Source organism: Rhamphochromis sp. 'chilingali' (assembly GCF_963969265.1).
Source record: "Rhamphochromis sp. 'chilingali' genome assembly, chromosome: 12".
Taxonomy (NCBI): domain Eukaryota; kingdom Metazoa; phylum Chordata; class Actinopteri; order Cichliformes; family Cichlidae; genus Rhamphochromis; species Rhamphochromis sp. 'chilingali'.
In genome coordinates, this window is record NC_137939.1 from 27,370,079 (window position 1) to 27,376,452 (window position 6,374).

A 6,374-nucleotide genomic window follows, 5' to 3' on the forward strand; every position below is an offset into this window, starting at 1 on the left:
ATAGCCGATTATTAGAGATAGGTTGATCATATTTAAGATCGAAGAATTAATTAATGGCAGGACTTCTTTTTGTAGGAATGGGGTCTAATAGATACGTTGATGGTTTGGAGGAAGTAATTATTGAAGTTAACTCAGAAAGATTAATTGGAGAAAAAGAGTCTAACTTAACATCAATGGTACTAAGAGTAACTGTAGATAATATTACATCTGTGGGATGATTATTGGTAATTTTTTCTCTAATGATAAAAATTTTATTTGTGAAGAAGTTCATGAAGTCATTACTAGTTAACGTTAAAGGGATTGTTGGCTCAAAAGAGCTCTGGCTTTTTGTCAGCCTGGCTACAGTGCTTTAGAGAAACCTGGGGTTGTTCTTATTTTCTTCAATCAGTGATGAATAGTAAGATTTTCTGGCCTTGCGGAGGGCTTTCTTATAAAGCAGCAAACTATTTATCCAGGCTAAATGATGATCCTCTAAATTTGTGACATGCCATTTCCTCTCCAGATTACGAGTCATCTGCTTTAGGGTACGTGTTTGAGAATTATACCACGGAGTCAGGTACTTCTGATTTGAGACCTTAGTTTTCACAGGAGCTACAGTATCCAGAGTCGTACGTAGTGAGGAGGTGAAATTATTAACAAGATAATCGACCTCTGTTTGAGTAGCGTTCAGATAGCTGCTCTGCTCTATGTTGGTACAGTGCATTGAAGATGATAACAGTGGGTGGATTATATTCTTAAACTTAGTTACAGCACTTTCAGAAAGACATCTACTTTGATAAAGTCTACTCTCCACCGCTGTGTAATCAATTATTGTAAATGTAAATGTTATCAGGAAATGATCAGACAGGAGAGGGTTTTCAGGAAACACTGTTAAATGTTCAGTTTCTATGCCATATGTTAAAACAAGATCTAGAGTGTGATTAAAGTGGTGGGTGGGTTCTTTTACATTTTGAGAAAAACCAATTGAGTCTAATAACAGATTAAATGCCATGTTGAGGCTGTCATTTTTAGCATCTACATGGATGTTAAAATCACCCACAATAATTATTTTATCTGAGCTCAGCACTAAATCAGATATAAAGTCTGAGAAATCAGACAGAAACTCTGTGTAAGGCCCAGGTGGACGATAGATGATAACAAGTAAGACTGGTTTCTGAGTTTCACAGCTGGGGTGGACAATGTTAAGCATCAGGCTTTCAAATGAATTAAAAGTCTGTCTTGGTCTTTCATTAATAAATAGGCTGGTGTGAAAAATTGCTGCCACACCGCCCCCTCGGCCTGTGCTTCGAGGTTTCTGTTAGTTAGAATGACTCGGGGGGTGTTGATTCATTTCAACTGACATAATCATCCTGCTGCAACCAGGTTTCTGTAAGGCAGAGTAAATCGATTTGTTGATCAATTATTAAGTCATGTACTAACAGAGACTTGGAGGAGAGAGACCTAATATTTAATAATCCACATTTCACTGTTTTACTCTTTGGTTCAGATGTGGATACTGTATTGTTCTTTCTTTGTGACTGTTTATGTTTAAGTTGTTTGTTGCTGGTTTTTAGTTTGTTTTTTGTCTTTTTGGGAGCTGACAGAGTCTCTATGGAGATGGGTTTTTTTGGGGGGGGGGTAGCAGCAAGATAAAAAAGCATTCCGATTAGTAGGTGATCTGCTCTACCACCTCAGCTCCAGCCACCTTGGCATTCTGGTTACCTTTTTCAGGCAACACCCAAAGGACAGACAGTGTGTTAAATGTTATGTTGTAAGAGCTGTAACTTCACAGTGACACAAAACATAAGAGAAAATTAGCTTTATTTGGAATTTACCAGAAATCAGCAGCAAACGAATCAGAACAGGAAAACAGCTGAAAGATTCTAACTTTTATAGATTTTCATTGATAGACGATATGATAAATAATGAATTTTCAGATAATGACCAAATCACAACAGTACCCAAAACTGCATGTATTGAAACGAGGTGATCTATTTAGTTTGATTCTAGTGAAAACGTGCAATATGTAGTCAAAACATTACAATAAATTTTTTATTTGAGATTATCAAGAGCTTATTTCATATTGATACATGTTAAAGGAAGTAGTATCAGTTAGTCCAAATCACAAAAAAAAATCATTCAATATGTAATATTTTGATAAAATTTCACATCTAGTCTAAATCATATAGTTAAGATTTAAATCAAACAATGAAAAAAAAATCAAACAACATTATTTTTTTCTCATTCAAAACACCTATATTAAAATCTCTACTGTTGCACAAAAAAAATTGATAACTGAATCTTTGACATATTCATTCATTCATTCATTCATTTCCTGGAGTTGCTCGACCAGCGCTGGGGACTTCCTTGTTTAGATCCTGTGTTTATAAATAAAGCTGATTAGTCACACCAAGAGTCATGAAATGCAATCTCAACTCGTGCTTACACTTGCATCAGTTTGCTTATTATGTAGTAATACCTATAGATAAAGTAATACCTTATAACCATTCTTCTTGCACCAGTCATTGAAGACTTTCTTGAATTCTTCCTCTTTTGTTTTTATTTGTTCATCTGTTAGTTTCTTAGGATTCTTCCAGTAAACCCTAAGCATCTCGTCAGAAAACCAGTCTGGGAGGACACTGAACACCTGACATCAGGGACAGCAGCATAAAAATTACATATTACACAGTCAACGTTGTTTTATTGAGCTGCATTAAAAAGAAAACAGCATATGGAAATCAAGGCTGTAGTTCTCACATCTGATTTGGGGATTGGTTCTCCTTTATCAGGGTTATCCTTGCGATAGAAATATGCTTTACTGATGGGGTCAACATTTTCCATCCCATAGTCCAAAGTGACATCCTAAAATGAAATGTTGCAGAGAAGCCTGTATTCATAATATGTAAATAATGACCCAGTGGAGGTTTAAAACATATTTTAAATAAAATGAACAAAAGCAACAACAAGATTTTAAGAAAAGTTTGATGAATTAATAAAACTCACAATAACTTCAAACTTGTCATCAGGAGAGCATTTACTCAGTTTATCTTCCAAATCCTTCTTCTTAATTTTCTGAAGGATGGAAGAGACAACAGTGTGTGTTATTATTATTGTTTTCTTAATCTTGTTTAGTCTTCTTGAGCTGTTCTCATTCTTACCTCAAGTGTTTCCTTTTCTTCTTCTTTTTTCTTGTCCTGAGAAAGGGGGCAAGTGGGAGGGAGAAGAAAAGATTTATTTAGCACAGAAAACACAATCACATTGAACCAAATATTTAAAGATAATGTTTTTCTTAATTTCTCTGTTTTAAAAAGGATTTTTTTTACAATAAATATTGATTTACAGCTTGGTGTTTTAGAGGATACATAGAAAATGAGTCTTGGAAGGTAGTATTGTATGACGTTCTAGTTCCCAGAGGGCTGTGTGATAAGGTAGTGTCAGAATAACACCACATGTACTGTCATCAACCTATAAGACTGATTTTGTATTGTTTTTTTCCCCTAGCAGCAGCTTGGCTATAATTAACTTGTGAGTTTTCCTTCCAACAACACACTCGCCTAGCTTCAGAAAAGGAAAATTATATTCCAAGTTTTGTTGATGAATCATGAAAGACTACAAGACTGTATGAGACAAGCCTGGGCATGTATGAAAGTAAGAGTCCACAGTACACTGGTATTTTTGAAAACTGAGATTTTCCATTTACTTAAAAAAAAAAAAAAGAAAATCCTGTCCACACATGCAGTTTTGAAAAAAATATCTCTGTCCACATGTAAATGCAAAAAACAAAGTCAAATGCTGTCAAGAACATGCCAAATCCTAGCTGTGTAGAAATGTTGGCCAGTCTGTGTTGAATGTAGAAGCCACGTCCGAAGTTCACTCTGACACCTCTATCTTTCTAAATGGAGGGGCAGTATATGTAAGCGTGTAAAAACTGCAGTAAGTACGATTAACAGCAACAGTATCTTGTCTTCATCCACCATTGTTGAAATTAATCTCATGTCAACAATAATGTGGCGCAAAGCGTGACGTGTGGACGAAAGGCCCAAACGCATAGAAAAAGCTGCGTTTTCAAAAATACCCGTTTACACATGGACGTAGACTGATATGCTCTCAGAATCATTCTCCTTGGACACCGGACATAAGGGACAGCAGCATAAAAATGATATATGGCAAAGTCGAAGTTGTTTTATGGAGAAGCATAAAAGAAGAACACAGTGCATGTAAATGAGGGTTATAGTTCTCACCTCTGATTTTTCAGGCTTCTCCTTGTCATAACAATATTTTTTAGTGATGGGCTCCTCTTCATTTCCCATGTTATATGTCAAAGTGACATTCTAAAATGAAATGCAACAGAGACTCTGTGTTTATATTCATATGTAAATAATAAACCAGTTTGAAACATATTTTAAAGGAAATTAAATTTAAACGTTTGATGAATTAATAAAACCAACATTAACTTCATCTCTGTCTTTCCCGTCCTCCTGAATGTCGTTAACCAGGTTTTTTAACCTTTCCTTTATCTCCTGAAGGATGGAGGAGAGAACATCAGTGTTGTTACTGTTGTTTTAGCTAATCTTGTTTTAAGAGCTGTTCTCATTCTTGCTTTCTTACCTCTTCTGATTTTTTCTTGAATTGAAAAAGGAGAAAAGGAGGGCAAAGAAAAGGATTTATTCATTACTGAATACACACAGAAAGCACAATCACATGAAACCACATGTTTAAAGATAATGTTTTTCTCAATTTCTCTATTTCACACAGGAGTTTTCACACCCACCACATTTGAGCTGTTCCAAAACATTCTTCAGAAAATATATATCTATAAATGTACAGCTTGGTGTTTTAGTACTTACATGAAAACGACTCTTGGAAAGTAGTATTGTATGCTTTGTAAGTTCAGGTTCTGAGTTTCCCTCCCTCCCTTCCTCCATCCATGCATCCCATTCAGTGTGAATACTGGGCTTTTAATACAGGCACATAAAAACATAACTGCATACCTTTGCTTGACCCACACAGCGGTACAGGTCCCGTTTCATGACCCTCTTTAGAATCTCTCTTGCCTGCTCCAAATCTTGTTCTTTTTTACTTTCTTCCATGACCCTCTTTAGAATCTCCATTGCCTGCTCCAAATCTTGTTCTTTTTTACTTTCTTCCTCAGAGGAAGGTTCCTTCCTTCCTTCCACGACCCTCTGTAGAATCTCTCTTATCTCCTCCAAATCTTGTTCTTTTTTACTTTCTTCCATGACCCTCTTTAGAATCTCTCTTGCCTGCTCCAAATCTTGTTCTTTTTTACTTTCTTCCATGACCCTCTTTAGAATCTCCATTGCCTGCTTCAAATCTTGTTCTTTTTTACTTTCTTCCATGACCCTCTGTAGAATCTCCATTGCCTGCTCCAAATCTTGTTCTTTTTTACTTTCTTCCTCAGAGGAAGGTTCCTTCCTTCCTTCCACGACCCTCTGTAGAATCTCTCTTATCTCCTCCAAATCTTGTTCTTTTTTCCTTTCTTCCTCGGAGGAAGGTTCCTTCCTTCCTTCCTGGTAATGGAGTATTCTTTCAAACACATGATCTTCAGAGTAAACACAGAAATAAATTGGAAGTTAAGTCAGTTCAAACAAGATCAATTTAGTTCAGTTTCACAAATGTATCAGTAATGCCTTATAAAGTTATTTATACAAATTTATATCACAAAAAACCCAGCTGAATTATTATAGCAAACATTACTAAATATAATGTAACAGAGTAAAGCCCATCTGCAGACAACAGTAGTTTAAATCAATATACAGTTAAATTAATTTAAAAGTGTCAGTCAAAAGAAACAGTCCTATTTGAGTGTTGTCCGTAATCTTTTACAATTTGTATTTGGAGATGGTTTATCTGAAATAAACTGAATGAGAAAAATAAATACAGTTACAATAAAAAAAAAGTGTATGGATAAACAATTTATAACTTATACACAACACAGATTGAAGCCACTACCTGTCAGCTTTGTGTATGCCTCCATGTCGCCATTTGCCTGGGAGATATTTAGCATCTCCCCTTTTGAACTTTTAATTTTGAAGTCTGGATGGTCATCTACTAGTATGAGGGCATCTTTGAGCCTAGATAAAATGACGCAACATATGACTTCAGGGGCACAACTTCAGACAAGCTAAATGTTGTGTAGTATTGAAAATGGAACTCTAGGTACTCACATAATTTCTACTGCCATTTTTATCTTGTGCTGGCAGGCTCTTCTGTGGATCGAGAGCCTTTGCTGGAATATGTCATACAGGTTTGCAGATTCCTGTTGACAGCCATAGTTTAGTTATAGCTACTCAGATTAATTGTTCCTTAAAAATAAATATTAAAAAAGCAAAAGTCAATACCTTGTCTCTAGAGCAAATGTGCTTAGATTTTTTCCT

The 6,374-nt window shown here is 35.6% G+C and overlaps 3 long non-coding RNA genes across 3 annotated transcripts in view; all 3 read right to left on the reverse strand.

Moving 5' to 3' along the window:
* The window catches only part of LOC308406851, a 107,762-nt gene that overhangs the window by 25,858 nt on the left and 75,530 nt on the right, over nucleotides 1-6,374 (reverse strand). The gene's annotated exons all lie outside the window — the stretch shown is intronic.
* Nucleotides 1,831-2,841, reverse strand: LOC308406850. The gene is made up of 3 exons (XR_013973595.1): nucleotides 2,737-2,841; nucleotides 2,477-2,626; nucleotides 1,831-2,357 (listed from the first exon to the last, which is right to left on the reverse strand). It is a non-coding gene; the product is annotated as an uncharacterized lncRNA (long non-coding RNA).
* LOC308406852 lies at nucleotides 6,032-6,362 on the reverse strand. The gene is made up of 3 exons (XR_013973597.1): nucleotides 6,339-6,362; nucleotides 6,165-6,256; nucleotides 6,032-6,071 (listed from the first exon to the last, which is right to left on the reverse strand). It is a non-coding gene; the product is annotated as an uncharacterized lncRNA (long non-coding RNA).